Below are 19,391 nucleotides of genomic sequence, written 5' to 3' on the forward strand. Positions count from 1 at the left end.
TGCAACAGAGTGATGATGGACAGGAAGCAATTCCACACAAACAGCTTTTATTGCAAAAAAGAAGGAAATTATCCAAAGTAAAAATATGTTCCAGAGAGAGGAATGGATCAGTCTCCATGAGTGGAGAAAGATGTTAGGAACCCCCAGGTGGTTTCCTTTTATTGGCCTGGTCTGGGGGAGGGCTTGTGGAGCTGTGGGATGTTAGCAGATGATTGATATACATGATTGTCAAGTGTTTTGCATTTTCCTGGAGTTCCTTCCCCTGATTGGTCCCCAGGCTTCTCTGCCTCCAGGCATGCCCTCCTGGTCTGTATCTGCCACCTGCAGATTTGGTCCCTGCCTAACAGGTATGAATTGTGGATTAAAGAGCAGAGAGTCAGAAATCAAAGGAGTTGGCAGAAAGGAGGAAAAGAGAAGAGACATAGATGAAGAAAACCAGGTAGAGGTAAGCAGGGGGACTACTGAACTAAGATGGCACACAACCAAGATTCCTCATGAAGCCTATGAGAAACTTCCATTTTAAACAGGAAACAGGAAAGCCTATGAGAAACTTTCTATTTTAAACAGGAAAATAAAGGAGCAGGAGAGATGGGGTGAGGCATAAGTGGTGCTAATCAAGCGAAGAACTATTATATCATTTTTTATTAATCACATAAATTTGATGTCCTTATTTTTGAATTCATTTGTCCAGGTAAGTAATGTTGTCAGAGGAGACAAAATTGGCATTTGGGAAAATGGAATATATACTAAATGGAATTATACCTATAGCTAGGTAGTACTTTGTGGCATTTCTAAAGTCATGGTAGTACCTGGTATAGATCTAAATTTTAATGATAAAAGACAGATATATTAAATTCTATGCTAACAATTTCAACTGAGATACATATCCCTACAGGCCCTGTGGGGGTGGTTAGTATTTTATGAAGCTCATGGATTATCTAGACAGGAAATTATTTTTCTTCATTCTTCCATATTCTCCCTACATTTACAAGATATAAAGAAAGTTGTACAGTATTTTTGAAATTATGTGAACCAAAATGTTTGTTAAATGTGTTGCAATACAAAGTGATAATTATAAAGAAAAAAATTTAAAACTGAATTTGCAAGTGGTTTTTTTTTCAGTTTCAAAAATACAGTATAGATTTATGCCATGTTCATTTCCTTCTAGTATATTCATTCAAAACTGCATTTCTTAGCACAATGCCTGGAATATGTTAGGAAAATTTTAAGTTTCTTGAATGAATAGGTGAAAACTGAGAGAATAATTGTCAAAGAAATGGAAAGTCATACTATTTTTAGAGATTTGGGTTCCTTAAAAACATACGCATACAGAAATGTTGTATATCCAACAGTTCTATTTTCACCATATCTTTATTTAAAGCTACTTTCAGCAAATATGTAATAACTAATCAACTACATCTTTCTAGATTTAGATTTCCTTTGTATAAAAGTAGGACAATCCTAAGGTTGTTGAGAAAGGTATTCAGTTGTGAAGCAATATCCAAAGTTGTGTTTTGGCTTTACCTAACTATGTAATGTAGAAACTTTCATTTCATTCATATTGACATGACATATTATCACAACATTTAATGTTCACTGAAAGTTAACTTCTGTTTAAGCGGTTTACTCACAGAGGTTTAGTTTGTGAATTTAACAGTCACTACAAAATACTTACCAAACATTATCATGTCTTATTCTGTTAAAACTTATTTGTAGTTCAGTGCTAAAGTATCAACTGTGAAATCATTTTAGAGAGCAAATTAAAAACTAAGAAGTACTTTCCTTGTCATCTTAATATTCTGGGTGTAGGCATTACTGGGGAAATCAAAAACAAAATCTCCCAACCCAGAAATCCTCTCCGTAAAGGTGGTAGAGAAAGAAAACACTTTTATTATCAAGTAAGCATTAAACCAGAATGTGATGCGCAGCCCAATTTGCTAAGGGACTGCAAAGACAGAAATAAATCGCACCCTTTTATGTAGCCAAGCAGATAGAACACATTACATATATGTTTTTAAGATAAAAACAGTAACTTGTCTTCAAGTAAGAAGACTTGACACCATTTGTCACAGTTCATCTTTACTTGGTAATTGCAGTGACCATCTGTATTAGCCAATTGGTTTAACCAGAGGAAAAACTTCTCATATCTTTATGACAGAAGGTAGATTTGCACCTTAGAGCAAAGCGCCCAATGAAGTTAGACTCCTACTCTGTCACAGAAACTGGGAGATAGGGGTGCTATCTCCCTTGATATTTGCAGCATTAAAAATAAAAAAGGCTCCAGGGTTTTAAAGAAAGTCACTTCTGGATCATAAAGCTGACAAAATACCTATCTAGTCTCCAGAAGGATTTACATACATTTTAAAAAGATGAGAAAGTACTTAACAATTACAAATTTTCTAAGACAAATGAATGCTCTGAGAGAAAGAAGGGGAGGAAAATCTCATGCCCCATTTTCAACAAGGAGAACAAGCCACTTATTTTTAATTTTAATTTTTGTTTCGGTTTCTTTGGCTTTGAAACCGTACACAAAAAGTCCAACTTAAGATTTATGTTTTTCTATGCATAGGGCTGCCCACTAGGGTCAAATAAATAAAGCTGCTTAGAAAAAATACTCACCACTCTTCTTTGGTTACCACATATCTCAAAAAAGTTTTTGAGGAGAGGATGGATACAAGGCTATTGTTAGATTTCCTCCAGGCAAAGAATGTGGTTTAACCAACTAATGTGCAAGATAAAACGTCTTAAAAATCCTGCTCCGGGAGCATGGAAAGGTCGAATAGTGACGAATAACACCGATCACACTGTTACAGATCTCCTGGTAAACTTTTCAGCTCACATTACTCATTTTCTACCAAGTTCTTTTGGGGAAGGACGCTTCAGAAACAGCTTGACTCTGGAAGAGGTAAGGACTGACTGCAGGGGACCGCTCCCGGGACCTGCTGTATGCGTTTAAACACCATCCATGACAATTCCAGCACTGAGTGGCTAACATTGTAATATTTTTAGACAGAACCTCGGTCACTGGGAATGCAGGAATGAATGAGAAAGACAGCTCCTGCACTTGAGGGATTCAGAGTACACTGGAGAAGCTGAAAACTATTCTAAAGGAATCAACGCGACAACAAACGCAATGTGGGAACGTACAGGAAAAGAGTCATCGATTCTGAGGGTGAAAAGTCTCCCTTTAGGGGGGAGGACCCGCGGCCCCAAAGCATCTTCCCTTCCCGGAGATTCCAGCTCCCGGGATCACCCTGCGGCCCGCGGGCACACTTAACACTTTGATCACGCCTCCGCCCCCACTCCACGAAGTCCTCTCCCGCTGCGGAGCCGCCGGGCAGTCCCTTACCCGGCGGCCTCAGCTTATCACCCCAGGTCCGGCCACTTCCCGGCCGTGGCCAGGCGAGCCTCCCAAAGTTTCCTGTGACGCCGGCGCCCGCCTTCGGCCTCATCCCACCCTGGGCAGCCCGGGACACCGGCTAGGGAGGAGCAGGTTACCAAGGCTGGGAGGACAGCGCGAACAGGCGGACCTCGGGACCCCACCCCAGCCGCGGAGCCGGCCCAGAGGGCGGCGGCCGCAGCCTCACGCCTCCGCTCCCTGCGGCCGCAGCCCCCGCCACGCGCGCGCCCACCGGCCCTCGAGCCCAAGTCCCGCCCTCTCCGGGGTCCAGGCCAATCGGCCGCGCCCCGCCTCCTGGGAGGTGGTGGAGGAGGGGGTTAGGGGCCGGGCGGCAGCGCCCGCCTTCCACTCTTGCCTATTGGCTGAGGTCTCTAGGGTGCACGGAGACCGGAGTGCAGCAGGATTGGCCGAAGAGGTTCGTGACAGCTGCTCCTATTGGCTGTGTCGACCCCCGTGACGCGGGGTGGCGACTGGCTCCGGAGTCTGAGGGGCTCCTTCTTGTCAGGTTCTAGGTAGGTGAGTTTCACGCCACCGGCTGTAGGCGCTGTTGCCCGGGGCAACGCCGGGGGAAGGGGGGAAAGAAGGGAAGGCGAGCCGAGAGCGGGGGCAACAATCCCTGCCCGGAGGGGGGCGCCCGGGATTCGGCTCTGGCGGCGGGGGCTGCGCCGACGGCTCTTCCTCCGCTCTCGGCCAGCTCCCCAACCCCCGCCCAAGCTGCGGGGTCACCCGCCCGTCCTCCCGCCCGCAGCGGAATATTCCTGGTTCGGGCCGGGGCCAGGCTGCACACCTGGTCCCGCGAGGCCCGCCCCTCCCACCAACCCGGGGCTGGAAGGCTGAGGGGGCGGGTGCCCGCGCGAACGGGCTGTGGCGGGCGCGGTGGCTCCGCCCCGACGCGGTGTCTGGGGGCTGCTCGGGTGTGAGGCAGTGTAGGGGGGTCTGCGGGCACCGCCCATCGTGCCTGCACCTCGCCTCTCGCTCGCTCTTCCCCTCGGCGTTGCCCTTTCGCTGGGGCGGCCGCCCCCACCCCTGGGCTGTTCCCCCAATCCCTTCCTATCGCTGGGCCCTTGACCAGCTCGGTCGTCCCGGGCTGTCCTCCCATATGTCAGCGTCTCCTTCCACTTTTATCCTCCAGTTCCTCCTCCCTTCTTGGCTAGAGGTGTCCCCCAAGAGTCTAATCAAGAGATAGAGTCCTAAGTGTGAAGCTGATGCTGTCGGGGGAATTTCTGCTCTGTGGGTGTCTTTGTCATTTAGGGTTGGGAAGGTGTTTTGGAAGCACCTTTGGGTCAACCTTCTGCCTTAAAGTTTTCCTTAGGATTAACTTTCTGAAACACGCTCATTAGGTTGGTGTTGGTAGGGCCAGGATACTTCTTGCCCAAATAAGTTTACTGTGAAGTGGTAGCTTTTTCCCTTGAAAACTGGTGATTTTGCTGTCCACTGCGGTGTAATCCAAAATCTAATAATGTGTTAAGGCTGGTAGCTTTTCATTTTCATTCACCTTATGTCAAAAAAAAATGAAGCTCTCATCTGTTTAACTCAGAAGAATTTGCATATATTCATAGTGGTCTCACTATCATTTTGTTATGAACTGTTGTAAAGGTGTACTACCATTTTCCCTTTCTCCAGATATTTTAAGATCATACATTTCTCAAATGAAGTTACCATATATAAAAGTGTAATGGAAAAATCAATAAGAATTTTAGTGATTAAAAACTATAAAATACTTTTCAATCCATGTTATTGGAACATGAGAGCAGAATTAAAAAAAAAAAGACTATTGCAAAATATAGTGCAGTGTTGTAGTCCTGGTATACATACTTATGTGGTTTTTAGACATTTGTGAGGAGCCCGAAGTTTTTCAGTCAATGCACAGGAAGGTTGAGTGTATCTTACTGTAATTGAGGGATGCTTTTCTGTTAGTACCAAAGGAGCTATGCTTCCAAAGGTATATATTAAAAGAGTCCATAGCCATGCTTGGAAACCTTTTCTGTTTTCCTCCATGAAAGACCTTTGGTGAAGATCTGTTTCTCTTCTGTACTTACAGTTGGCAGCATTAAATATACACCATCTAAATTTGTGTAGCGTCCAGTTAATGCAGCTTCTGCACTACTTCAAAGGTTGATGTCATTAGTCTAGAAAAAATAATTCAGGCTTTTGGTAGACAAATCACTTTCATTTCGCTTCAATGTAGATGTAGTTATAACTCTGGTCTGTGAACATTAGCTGAATTTTTTTCAAGTAGTTTACTCTGAAAATTTTCAAACAATGCAGAAAAATTGAGTTGTACCTTCTATCACCTAGATAGTGGTAATGTTTTCAAGATAGCTGTTACATAGTAAATATTACGGAACAGAGGAACTGAAATGATCAAAATTGAAAAACTAGCATAAATATATATATTAAAATATGAGATACTTATTTCTGTTTGCAAATGGGAATTGTGCTTATAAAATCTATAGTATTTTAATTAAATGACACTATTCAAAGCAATCAGGTGAATGAACAGGAAGTCATCAACTTTGTAATCAATGTGCAGGCAAGTTAATTGCATTTTGGTAATCAGAAAAAAGGAAATCTGATAAACTTATTCAAATAAAAGTTTTGTTTTAATTGGACTCCTGTGTTAATAGATTATAGTTTTGTACTTGATTTATAAATGAGTATTTTCTTTTGGAGGGACTATAAATTATGTGATGTTTTGGTAACATAATAATTTGTATCAATCTTATATATGTTGTCTTGGAATAAGAATGTACTTTTGTAGTGGAAAAAGAGCTTACAAATGTGAACTTTATTTTAGTGAAACAACTTCATGGAGATTGAAGTGTATCTAGAGAGATTTAAGTCAGTATTTTGATAGGACTCAAAACTATCTTAGATATTGTCTCATGGTATTGATAAAGGAATATTTTAATATAGAACCTCAGTTTATAATAAAGGAGGACAGGGGTATAAAATCATATATATGTATATTTGTAATTTTTCCATACTTAGAAAATTCCAGCATTCTTCTTTAAGTATTTGAATCCTCCTTTTTAGTTTTAGCATACCCTAAGTCTTTTTCTTACATCATTTATATCCTAATTTCTTAAATATTGAAATGAAGAACTATGTCTCAGAATTTATAGATCTCTGGATTGCCTCATTATTATTTTTTCATATTTCATTTGTCTTTGGCATGCTTATATATGTTTAACCTACCATGCAATTGAGAAATTAAAGGGAAAAAGCAGGTCATAACTTTGGAACTTTAGTGGTAGATTCAGCTAATTTGGAAACAGTGATATGTTTAGATTTTTTTTTTTTTAAATTGAAGCTCTAGTTTTTCTCTGCCTTCCTATCTCCTTCCCTTTCTTACTCTTCCCCCCCCCACTTTTTTTTTTTTTTTTTGAGACAGAGTCTCACTTTATTGCCCAGGCTAGAGTGAGTGCCACGGCATCAGCCTAGCTCACAGCAACCTCAAACTCCTGGGGTCAAGCAATTCTCCTGCCTCAGCTTCCCAAGTAGCTGGGACTACAGGCATGTGTCACCATACCCAGCTAATTTTTTTCTATGTATATATTAGTTGCCCAATTCATTTCTATTTATAGTAGAGACAGGGTCTTGCTCTTGCACAGGCTGGTTTCGAACTCCTGACCTCGAGCAATCCGCCCGCCTTGGCCTCCCAGAGTGCTAGGAGTACACCCATGAGCCACTGCGCCTGGCCTTTTCCCCATGTTTTTATTTGATTATAAAAGTTAAGTGCTTTAAAATCAATTGAGAAAGCTATGGAGAAGAAAAGTCACGAAAAATTCCACAATAGTTAATGATTTGGAAAATAACTGAAACTTACATATCTTCTGTAACACTCAGCCAATCATTGCAGTTTATGTTCTTCATTTCAATGTGTCTGTAGTTGTATCTAAATTTATAGTTCCTGAATGTGAGGCTCAGTTACCTTAAATTAGAAGAGGGCTCCCAGATATGGGGCAAAAATGGAAAAGAATAGAGGACAGATTAGAGTGAGAACAAAGGATAGACCCATGAAGTTACTTTTTCTTATTCTGTAAGCGAAAGTATCAGTCTAGTTTACCAAATAATCTGCTGTATGGTTGACAAAATATGGGTCCATGTGTTTTCCTTAGAATTCAAAATGTCTAGGGAAGATGAAGTTTAGTGCTATTCTACTAAAATTTTCAAATTTATCCATTTTTTGAATATTACATATTTGGCTTTTAAAAATTTAATGTCATATATGACTTGGAATTCTTTCTTTTCTTTTTTTTTGTTTTTTTGAGACAGGGTCTCACTCTGTCATCCAGGGCTAGAGTGCCATGGCATCAGCCTAGCTCACAGCAACCTTAAACTCCTGGGTTCGAGCAGTCCTTCTGCCTCAGCCTCCCAAGTGGTTGGGATTACAGGCATGCACCACCATGCCTGGCCAATTTTTTCTATATATTTTTAGTTGTCCAGCTAATTTCTTTCTATTTTTAGTAGACACGGGGTCTCGCTCTTGCTCAGGCTGATCTTGAACTCCTGAGCTCAAATGATCCGCCCTCCTCAGCCTCCCAGAGTGCTAGGATTACAGGCATGAGCCACCGTGCCAGGCCTATTTCTTAAATATTTATATCAAACTGTACTCTGTATATCATCACCATTCAGTATAAGCTTGATATTATCTCTTTCTTTAGAAGGTATTAATTAAAAGACTGGAAATTTTAATATAGATGTTTCTTGCCAGTTTATAAGTGTAGTGAAAAGAAGAGCCATTTATTTTGGAATCAGATAATCTGGGTTTTGGTTCTAGTTTCTCTTCTGTGTGATTTTGGGCAAATTACTTAATCTCTTTAAATCATAATTTCCTCACCTATTAAATAGGGATGATAAAATTGCCTCACAAGGTTATATAGAAGAAATGAGACAATGTATTAATAAATAAAATGCCTCAATTTAGGAAGGGCTCAACTTCTGTATTCAGTTCTTTACATGGCAGCATTAATTTTATCTCTTCTAGTATTAATATGTTCTACCATCCTTAAAGTCCTTAATTTCAGACATAGGTAATTAAAAGATAATGTACATTAGGTTTACTTAAAGTGAATGACCTTTGTATTTGTACAAATAAAAGAATAAGAAACATCTCAGAATAGCTGTTCCTATATAGTTGTTAGATTACTATATCTCAGTAGGGACAATCATAAATTTACTTTAAATGGTTTTTTAACCCCAAAACATGTCCAGTTGTCTGGATTCCTGATTTGTTTTTTTTCCACCTTAGATTATTATCTGTTGTTGCATGGTTGCCCTAAATTCCTTTCATTAAAACCACAAATATTTGGGAGCAATGTTTTGCAGATATTCCTAGAATGTGTTTTATGACTATAGGGTTTTGATTCTTATAGAACACACTTACAGTTTAAGTGTACATTTTGCCCATAGTTATTGGGTGTAGTGAAGCAAGCACTGAACTGAGTGAAGAGTTAGAATTTGAACTAAAGAGTCCTTATGGTCTCATCCAGCAATAAAACAGATTAGATTTGTTTAGATTAGTAAAACTGACTTAGATCACAGATTTTGTTATCTAAGTCAGTGAATCTCAATATTTTTTCCCATCCAAGTACAAGATATTTACCTGTGTGATATATTCTAATGTGCAGTTTTCTAGCATGCCAGCTGTAATTCCATTTCTCCTCTCTGACTCAAGAAAGCATACCAGAATGCAAGTGATTGAGAGTGACATCATTATAGGTATAGACTTGAAATCTACCCTGATTTACTGAAGAAAGTGAGTCATTAAAAAACATGTATAACTATTGTTAGTATCAAATACTTAAGACATACCTTATAGTTCTATGGTTGAGACCTAAGTTACTTCCATTTTCCGTAAATGAATACCTTCCCAGTTTTTATCATTCTTAAATGCTATAAAAGAATTATTATACTAATTTTATGTAATTAATAAAGAATCCTACATTTAAACGTTAGAATAACTGTTAATGAAAATTTAAAAACATTTGAATAATAGCACCCCAATCTTCATTATAAATAAAATAACACTAATTGTAGAAAAATTGAAATTAGTTTTGTAGTATGACTTATTTTACTTGCAAAAAGACTGTTTCCATAGTGAGACTAACAATTTTTTTTTATTTTTATTTCATCATATTATGAGGGTACAAATATTGTTAAGGTTGCATATATTGCCCTTGCCATCCCCGCCCCCCCCCCATCTCAGAGCTTCAAGTGTGTCCATCCTCCAGGTGGTGCACATTGCACTCACCATGTAGGTATACACCCATCCCCTCCACCCCCCTCCTACCTGCTTGCCACCTGATAAACATTTTTTTTGTTTTGTTATGTTTTTTGGTTTTTTTTTCCGACATTTTGGTTATATTTTATATCTTTGCCTCTTGCTTAGAAGAGTTAGAGGTAAGCCCTCCCCCTCCATAGTGCTCACCATATCCTAAGATGTGGGTCTCCCCTCACCCCTGAATCCCTCATGAGCACTAACTACCACCATTTGAGCACCATTGTTTTTTTTTTTTATTTTTATTTCGGCATATTGTGGGGGTACAGATTTTAAGGTTTCAATAAATGCCCATTTCCCCCCCTCCCCCCAAAAGTCTGAGTCTCCATCATGACCATCCCCAGATGGTGCACATCTCACTCATTATGTATGTATATACCCGCCCCCCTCCCCCGTCCCACCTGCCCAATACCCTATTACTGTAGTACCTATGTGTCCGCTTAGGTGCTACTCAGTTAATACCAGTTTGTTGGAGAATATATCTGGTGCTTGTTTCTCCATTCTTGGGATACTTCACTTAGTAGTATGGGTTCCAGCTCTAACCAGGAAAATATAAGATGTGCTATATCACCATTGTTTCTTAGAGCTGAATAGTACTCCATGGTATACATATACCACATTTTATTAATCCATTCTTGGATTGATGGGCACTTGGGCTGTTTCCACAGCCTTGCAATTATGAATTGGAGCACCATTGTTTTAATCAGTCAGTACCAATTTGATGGTGAGTACATGTGGAGCCCATTTTCCTGATCTTGTGTCACCTCACTTTGGATAACGGGCTTAAGCTTAATCCAGGATAGCATAAACGGTGCTAGTTCGCTGTCGTTTCTTAGAATTGAGTAATATTCCATTGTGAGCAAATACCACATTTTGATTATCCACTCATGAATTGATGGGCACTTGAGTTGTTTCCATGTCCTTGCAATAGTGAATTGTGCTGCCATAAACATTCGGGTGCAGATATCTTTATAATAGAATGTCTTATTCTCTTTTGGGTAAATGCCTAGCAATGCTATTGCTGGGCCAATGGTATTTCTATTTCTAGCTGTTTGAGATACCTGCAAATTCTTTTCCACAAAGGTTGCAGTAATTTGCAATCCCACCAGCAGTGTAAAAGTGTTCCTGTCTCTCCACATCCTCTCCAGCATTTGTTGTTTTGGGATTTCCTGATACAGGCCATTGTCACTGGGGTTAGGTATCTCATTGTGGTTTTGATTTGCATTTCTCTGATGATTAGAGATGTTGAGAATTTTTTTATATGTTTGCAGGCCATTATTCTGTCTTCTTTGGAGAAGTTTCTGTTCATTTCCGTTACCCATTTTTTGATGGGGTTGTTCGCTTTAGCATTCTTTACAGATCTAGAAAGAATAATTCTTCACTTTGTTTGGAACCAGAAAAAACCTCGTATAGCCAAAGCAATCTTAAGTAAAAAAAACAAACTGGGAGGCATCAGTCTTCCTGACTTCAAGCTGTACTGTAAAGTAATAATAGTTAAATCAGCCTGGTATGGCATAAGAACAGAAGTATTGATGTTTGGAATAGAACTGAGATACCAGAGATGAAACCATCAGCATACGGTAACATAATCTTTGATAAAGTAGACAAAAATATACAATGGGGAAAAGAATCTCTCTTCATTAAATGATGCTGGGAAAACTGGATAGCTACATGCAGAAGATTGAATCAGGATCTCTACCTGACACCTCTCACAAAAATTCACTCAAGATGGATAACAGATTTAAACCTAAGGCATGAAAGCTTAAGAATCCTAGAAGAAGATGTTGGGAAAACCCTATCAGACAATTCTAGGTGAAGAATTTTTGAGGAAGACCCCCAAGGCAATCACTGCAGCATCAAAAATAAACAAATGGGATCTGGTCAAATTAAAAAGTTTCTGCACAGCCGAGGAAACTATCATTAGAGCAAATAGATAACCCACAGAATGGGAGAAAGTATTTGCTCTCTACACCTCTGATAAAGGTCTAATAACAAGAATCTATCTAGAACTCAAGAGAATTAATGAGACTAACAATTTTAGGAGAAGGGGAAACTCTTAATACTAGCATTTTTATATTGTAGGCTCTTAGTGTATAAAAATGCCCTTTACTCTGGCTCAGTCAAGAAAGTATCTTCAAAATCACATTGCTGTGAATACAGATTGCTTTTAAATCACTTGTCCTACATAGAAATACCATGTATAACATATAGTAAGAGGTGAAGACATAGAAAAACTATGTTCAGTAGACCTTTGATGTTTGCAATGGTATTTCCTGAAACCTTTGTGAATTTAGGATATAACTAGCTTCATAAAAGGTGATCAGATTTAATTGAAAAGTTTAAGTGATCCTTTCATACTCTTAATGATTCTGTAAGTAGGTCTTGAGTCTTTAAAGTTGTGAAGTAATTTTTTGCTTCTAAAATGAAGGCTCCCTAGCACTCTGGGAGGCTGAGGCGGGCGGATTGCTCGAGGTCAGGAGTTCGAAACCAGCCTGAGCAAGAGCAAGACCCCGTCTCTACTATAAATAGAAAGAAATTAATTGGCCAACTAATGTATATATATATAAAATTAGCCGGGCATGGTGGCGCATGCCTGTAGTCCCAGCTACTCGGGAGGCTGAGGCAGAAGGATTGCTTGAGCCCAGGAGTTTGAGGTTGCTGTGAGCTAGGCTGACGCCACGGCACTCACTCTAGCCTGGGCAACAAGCGAGACTCTGTCTCAAAAAAAAAAAAAAAATGAAGGCTAGATGACTTTGCATTACATCTTCAGTATATAGGCAAAGGTTCTTAGTTTTGACGCTTGTATTGTGGGGTTTGCAGAAAAAAGAACATTTCTGGCTGAAACACAAAGCCTTCTGCATTGTCACAAAGTTGAATATTAGTCCTTGGTCTCTGTAATGCTTACTACTTGCTGCTGTTTCTTAGATGTGTTTTATCTTTGGAGTTGAACACTCTGTAGTCTGTGTCCTTTCTGGTCTCTGGATGTTTTTAGCTTGGGAGGATTTCCCAAGCTCCTGTCAGTTGAGGGGATCTCTTGTTAATTTCACATTATACAAAAAAAGTGCATTCGACTCTTCTAGCAATATTCAGTTTTGGTAACAAATGGGTCAGTAGCCACCCAGTAGCAACTACACCACCTCCTCCTTCATCAAAATATTTATACAATGTCCTGACTTTCTCTTGAATTATAAGAATCATATGCTTTCTATGTATATTCTTATAGAGGTTCACCATCATTCTAATTTTCACTTAGGTTTTGCAAATTTCGCTTTGCCAGGAGCAAAGGAAATACTTTCAAGCATCATGTTTTTTGTTTGCTGCAGTATAGAAGTGTATGGTAGACTTTCTAATGTGGCAAATCTAGTCACTGTCACATTTCACATTCATTCTGAATTTACTTCAGATTTCTATATTTGTTTAAGTTCCATCACTTTGTCATCCCTCTTTACATGTGTTCACTGCATTGGCTATAGTCGAGTAATTAAGGGGAACTAAACAATGTTGTAGTTGTGTCAGTTATTAGTCATAACATCATAATTATCTAATTATAGATTAACATAATCATCTATTAATAATATAATGATAATATATAATAATCGAATTCATGATAGATCACTATCCCAGTTATTTTATAACCAGTTATACTGGATGAGGTATAGGAATCTTTATCTCGATATATATACAATAGGAACTTTTTACAAAGTAGGAGGCTGATTTCGTCCTTCTACACACATATACACACACATTCACACACACATTTTTTGTTTTGTTTTGTTATTATTTATGTATAGTCCTTTTTTCTCTCCTCAACATTTTTACCTCCAAGGTAGAAACAGTTCCTGTTAGTTTTTTAGTAAATAGTATGGATTCATATATATTATTGGGTGGGAGGATAACATTTCTTTACTGCATGCTACAAGTGTTAGGCACTTTTTGTATAATTGTTTTGATTTCTATGAATTGGATGGTTTGTATTTTTTTTCTGTGTTTTGGAATCAATCTTAGGTCATATCATTTATCCCAGTTATAAAATGATACTGGGACTTGAACTCAGTTATTTCACACTCTGAACCTAGAATAAATATAAATGGTAAAAGACTAAATATAGTAAACTCTTAGCAGTCTTGGATTTAACAGAAATTTGAGAGTGACTCTAAAGATCCATGTTGAAATTGGTCATTTGTGGTTTTGTTGAGATGATTTCCTCTTATAGAAGCAAGACCCTTTGCATTTCCCTGATGATTAGAGATGTTGAGCATTTTTTCATATGTTTGTTGGCCATTATTCTGTCTTCTTTTGAGAAGTTTCTGTTCATGTCCTTTGCCCATTTTTTAATAGGATTGTTTGATTTTTTTCTTGCTTATTTTCCTGAGTTCTAAATAGATTCTAGTTACCAGCCCTTTATCGGATGTGTAACTTGCTAAAATTTTCTACCATTCTGTGGGTTGTCTGTTTGCTCTCTTGACAGTTTCTTTGACTGTGCAGAAGCTTTTTAATTTGATCAGGTCCCATTTATTTATTTTTGTTGCTGCTGTGGTTGCTTTTGGGGACTTCTTCATAAATTCTTTGCCTAGGCCAATGCCTAGAAGAGTGTTTCCAACGTTTTCCCCTAGAATTCTAATATTTTACACCTAAGGTTCAAGTCTGTTACCCAGCATGAGTTGACTTTTGTGAGAGGTGCAAAATGTGGGTCTTGTTTCAGTCTTCTACATGTGGCTATGCAGTTTTCCCAGCACCATTTATTGAATAAGGATTCTTTTCCCAAGTGTATATTTTTGTCTGCTTTGTCGAAGATTAGTTGGCTATATGACGATGGTTTTATATCTGGATTCTCAGTTCTATTCCACTGGTCAATGTCCTCCAGTGAGAATGGCCTTTATAAAAAAGTCTCCAAACAATAAATGTTGGCGTGGATGTGGAGAGATAGGAACACTCCTACACTGCTGGTGGGACTGCAAACTAGTTCAACCTCTGTGGAAAGCAATATGGAGATACCTTAAAGCAATACAAGTAGATCTACCATTTGATCCAGCAATTCCACTACTGGGCATCTACCCAAGAGATCAAAAGTCCCTTTATGAAAAAGACACCTGCGCTCGAATGTTTATAGCAGCACAATTCACAATTGCAAAGTTGTGGGAACAACCCAAGTGCTCATCAATTCATGAGTGGATTAATAAAATGTGATATATGTATACCATGGAGTACTATTCAGCTTTAAGAAACAATGGTGGTATAGCACCTCTTGTATTTTCCTGGATGGAGCTGGAACCCATTCTACTAAGTGAAGTATCTCAAGAATGGAAAAACCAGCACCACATGTACTCACCAGCAAATTGGTATCAACGATCAACACCTCAGTGGACATATAGGAATAACATTTATTGGGTGTCAGGTAGGTGGGAGGGGGGAGGAGGGGATGGGTATATATAAACACAATGAGTGAGATGTGCAGTGTTTGGGGGATGGTCACACTTGAGGCTCTGTCTCGAGGGGGGGCGGGGGGGGCATGGGCAATATACGTAACCTTAACACTTGTACCCCATAATATGCTAAAATAAAAAAAATAAAAGAAGCAAGACTCTAAGATATGTATCACCCTAGTGAACTGTTTGGTGTCCATATCTCACTTTGGCTTTGCTCTTTTTGAGATTGACTTATACTATAACTTTTGTGAAGTGATAAAATGTTTGTTTGTAAAAAAATTTTCTGAAAAAACCTTCTGGTAGAAGTAAAGAGAAAGTAAAGAGGCCTTCTGAGAAAGTGGTGGATCTTAGCCAGAAAATAGACATTTCTGAATAAATTTAAAAATGGAATGTTGAAATCAGTGAATTTTTGATCTGATTGTGAGTCAGTCCAGCACATCTTCTAGGGAACAAAAGTTAATTTGTGAAACATTTTCATTGAGTGTTCCAGCTCTGTCAGAAATTCTCTTGGTCTTTAGATAGATTACTTCTTTTTTTAAAATTTTCAAAATATTAAGGGGGTACAAATGTTTTCGGTTATGTGGATTGCTTTTGTAATGCTTGAGCCACGGCTATAGATGTGCAAATCACCCAGATACTGTTCATTGTGCCCATTAGGTAGGTTTTTGCCCCTTCTCTCCTCCTCCATCACCCCTGCTTGATTTCCACTGAGTTTTACTTCCCTCTGTGCACATGTGGGCCTATTGGTTAGTTCCACTTTAATAGCAAGTACATATGGTATTTGTTTTTTTATTCTTGAGATACTTAACTTAGAATGGTCTCCAGTTCCATTGAAATAGTTGCAAAAGGCATTAATTCATCCTTTTATATGGCTGAGTAGTACTCCATGGTATACCACATTTTATTAATCCACTCATGAATTGATGAGCACTTGGGTTGATTCCATAGCTTTTCAGTTGTGAATTATGCTGCAGTAAACATTGAGTGCAGGTGTCTTTTTGATTAAAAGACTTCTTTTCCTTTGGGTAGATACCCAGTTGGGGGATTGCTAGATCAAATGGTAGGTCTACTTTTAGTTCTTTGAGGAATCTTCATACTGTTTTCCATACAGGCTGTACTTATTTGCAGTACCATGAACAGTGTATAAGTGTTCCTTACTCCCTACAACCACACCAGCATCTATTGTTTTTAGACTTTTTAATAAAAGTCATTCTAACTGGGGTAAGGTGACATCTCATGGTGATTTTAATTTGCATTTCCCTGATGGTTAGTGACACTGAACATTTTTTTCATATGCTTATTGGCCATTTGTCTATCTTCTTTTGGAAAGCTTCTGTTCTTTTCTGTTGCCCACTTTTTAAGAGCGTTGTTTGATTTCTTTCTTGCTGATTTGCTTAGTTCTTTGTAGGTTCTGGATATTAGCCCTTTATTGGATGTATAGCTTATGAATTTTTTCTCCCATTCTGTAGGTTGTCTATTTGCTCTGTTGATTGTTTCCTTAGCTGTGCAGAAGCTTTTTAGTTTAATCAAATCTCATTTATTTATTTATTTTTGTTGCTGTGATTGCCATTGGGGTCTTCATCATAAATTCTTTGCCTAGGCTATATCTAGAAGGGCTTTTTTTCCTACATTTACCTCTATTGTTTCATGCCTTAGATTTAAGTCTTTTATCCATCTTTAATTAATTTTTGTGAGTGGTGAGAGATAGGGTCCTGTTTTATTCTTCTGCATGTGGCTATCCAGTTTTCCCAGCATGATTTATTGAATAGGGGTTCTTTTCCCCAGTGTATGTTGTTGTCTGCCTTGTCAAAATCAGTTGGCTGTAGGTAGGTGGTTTTATATCTGGCTTTTATATTTTGTTCCATTGGTCTGTGTTTCTATTTTTTTACCAGTACCATGTTGTTTTGGTTACTATAGGCTTGTAGTATAGTTTGAAGTCTGGTGATGTGATGCCTCCTGGTTTGTTCTTTTTACTTATGATTATTTTGGCTATGTGTGCTCTTTTCTGGTTCCAAACGAAGCATAGAATTATTTTTTCTAGATCTGTGAAAAATGATATTCGTATTTTGATAGAGATTGCATTTAATTCATAAATCACTTTGGGTAGTATAATAGACATTTTAACGATGTTGATTCTACTGATCTATGAAAATGATATGGTTTTCCATTTGTTTGTGTCCTCTGTGATTTCTTTCCTTAGAAATCTACAAGGAGGACTATGAAACACTGAAGAAAGAAATCAGAGGATACAAACAAATGGAAAAACAGATTTATTGAAAATGTTAAGGATCTTATATTCATAAATTTTATCCTCCTTTCCTTTCCTACCACCCTCAACAATAATATTTAAAAGGGATTTGACTGTTTATTAATAGCTGCTACCTTTTCGAAGTTAATGTATCTTAAAGTATCTTAAAATGTTAACATACACAGCATTATCCTAACTTCTATAATATGGGTGTCATTTTATGACTTTCACAATTAATCGTAATTAAATAATAGGTAGACTTTGATGATGGCCTCTTTTAAGTTTCTGATTTCCTACATGTATTTTGGAGCCTGATTTACCCTGTGACTGGAACTGGCATTCTATGATGTAAAGGACTTAGCTTAGAGACACTTGCTATTATATATAGTAACATCATGAATTTTGAAAGAGGTTGAAATGGTAGTGAAATAGACATGTCCTTCAAGGTAGCCTACATTATAAAAATAATACAGAAATGTTCTATGTCAGACAAGAGACGAGCTATTGCAGGAATGGGACAGAAAGCAGGAAAGCATATGATTCTTCCATTTTTGGTCATTCTACAAATGTTACTAGAATACTCACTCCATGTAAGGACTTAGCTTGTGGCCACAGATAATTATAAAGCAAAGAGAACTTTCAGACTTTTTTCCTGAGTGAGTATGGTGTAGTGAAAAGAGCATGGATGTTGATCCAGACCTACCTAGTATTGAAGCTATGCTACTAATAATTAGTTGTATGATTTTAGACAAATTAATTCCTATAATTTTGAGATTTTTCACCTGCAAACTAAGAGTAATAATACCTACTAGATTTTTCAATTGCATAAGACCAAAACTCACACTTAGGGCACTGAGAATAGGCATTTACTCTCTTCAGGTACAGATGGATTCAAGGGCTTACACAATGGTCTCAGGACATATCAGTGGCTTTCTCTTTTGTTAGATATGGTCTCATGTAGGCCTTCTCCATGTAGAACTCTATGGTGGCTTAGATTCTTTCAGTGTAGCAAGCCCAACATAAAAAGAACTTCTCTTACTCTTTGTTCTAGCAAAAGTCCCAGGATTGTGTCTCATTGAATGAATGTGATCATTTCTCCATCCTTTATCCTGTGGTCAGAGGAATGGCATATGATGATAGACCATGTCTAGATCAGGGAATAGTGAGTGTGGTCAGCTGTGTCTAAATCACTTGGGCTGAGAATCAGGGTAGAGTAGTTCACTGAAACCAAAAGAAGGTACTGTGACCATGGGAAAAGGGAGTAGATGCTGGGCAAGCATAACCAAAAGTTATTCACAGTAGCATCCAATGTGTACATATGTCCTCCCTTACATATATACCCTTGAAAAAAATGCCCTCACCTAACATTATGCAAATATTTCACTTATAACTTCCAATACCTGTTCCCCCAACAAAGGAAGACAATGAAAATGCTTAAGTATTGTATCTAGTCTTAAGACTAGGATCTCTGGGTAAGTTCTCCCAGTTCTGTTTGAATATTGCCTCAGGGTCTAGCAATTTATGGGTATAACTAATTATAATAAAGCTGGTATTTAGCCATAGAAGGAAAATAGCATAAGGACAACAAAAACTCTTAATTGGTATCCTAGTTCACTACTCTTTAAGTTCTCGCAGCCATAAAGTCCTTGACATGGACATAATTCAGCCAAATTCTTAATCACTTTATGACTAGGATGGATTTTTCCCCAGTTTCCAATACCTTGTTCTTCCTTTCCATTTGAGACCTCATGAGAATAGTCCTTCTCATTCATATTTCTGCTAACATTCCATTCATGACAACATAGGCTTTTCCCGGCATTCAACTTCAAAACTCTTCCAGCCTCTACCTTTACACAGTTCCAAAGCTGCTTCCCCATTTTTAGGTGTTTGTTGTAATAACAGCCCACTTCTCTGATACCAATTTCTGTCTTATTCCATTTTGTGCTTCTATAACAGAATACCACAGATGGGGTGATTTATTACTAATGAGAGAAATTAACTATGAATGAGAGAAATTAATTCTCTCATAGTTCC

At 38.4% G+C, this 19,391-nt stretch overlaps 1 protein-coding gene across 4 annotated transcripts in view; it reads left to right on the forward strand.

Moving 5' to 3' along the window:
• The first annotated feature begins 3,820 nt into the window (after window positions 1-3,820).
• FER (FER tyrosine kinase) overlaps window positions 3,821-19,391 on the forward strand; it is a 382,557-nt gene continuing 366,986 nt past the window's right edge. Inside the window, exon 1 of one of the 4 annotated variants that reach the window (XM_012790246.3) lies at window positions 3,821-3,912. The gene's annotated coding sequence lies outside the window, so the exon portion shown is untranslated. Of the gene's footprint in view, window positions 3,917-19,391 lie in introns of all 4 variants that reach the window. The other 3 variants (XM_012790244.3, XM_012790243.3, XM_012790249.3) reach the window with 3 other exon arrangements.

Source organism: Microcebus murinus, chromosome 11 (genome assembly GCF_040939455.1).
Source record: "Microcebus murinus isolate Inina chromosome 11, M.murinus_Inina_mat1.0, whole genome shotgun sequence".
NCBI lineage: Eukaryota > Metazoa > Chordata > Mammalia > Primates > Cheirogaleidae > Microcebus > Microcebus murinus.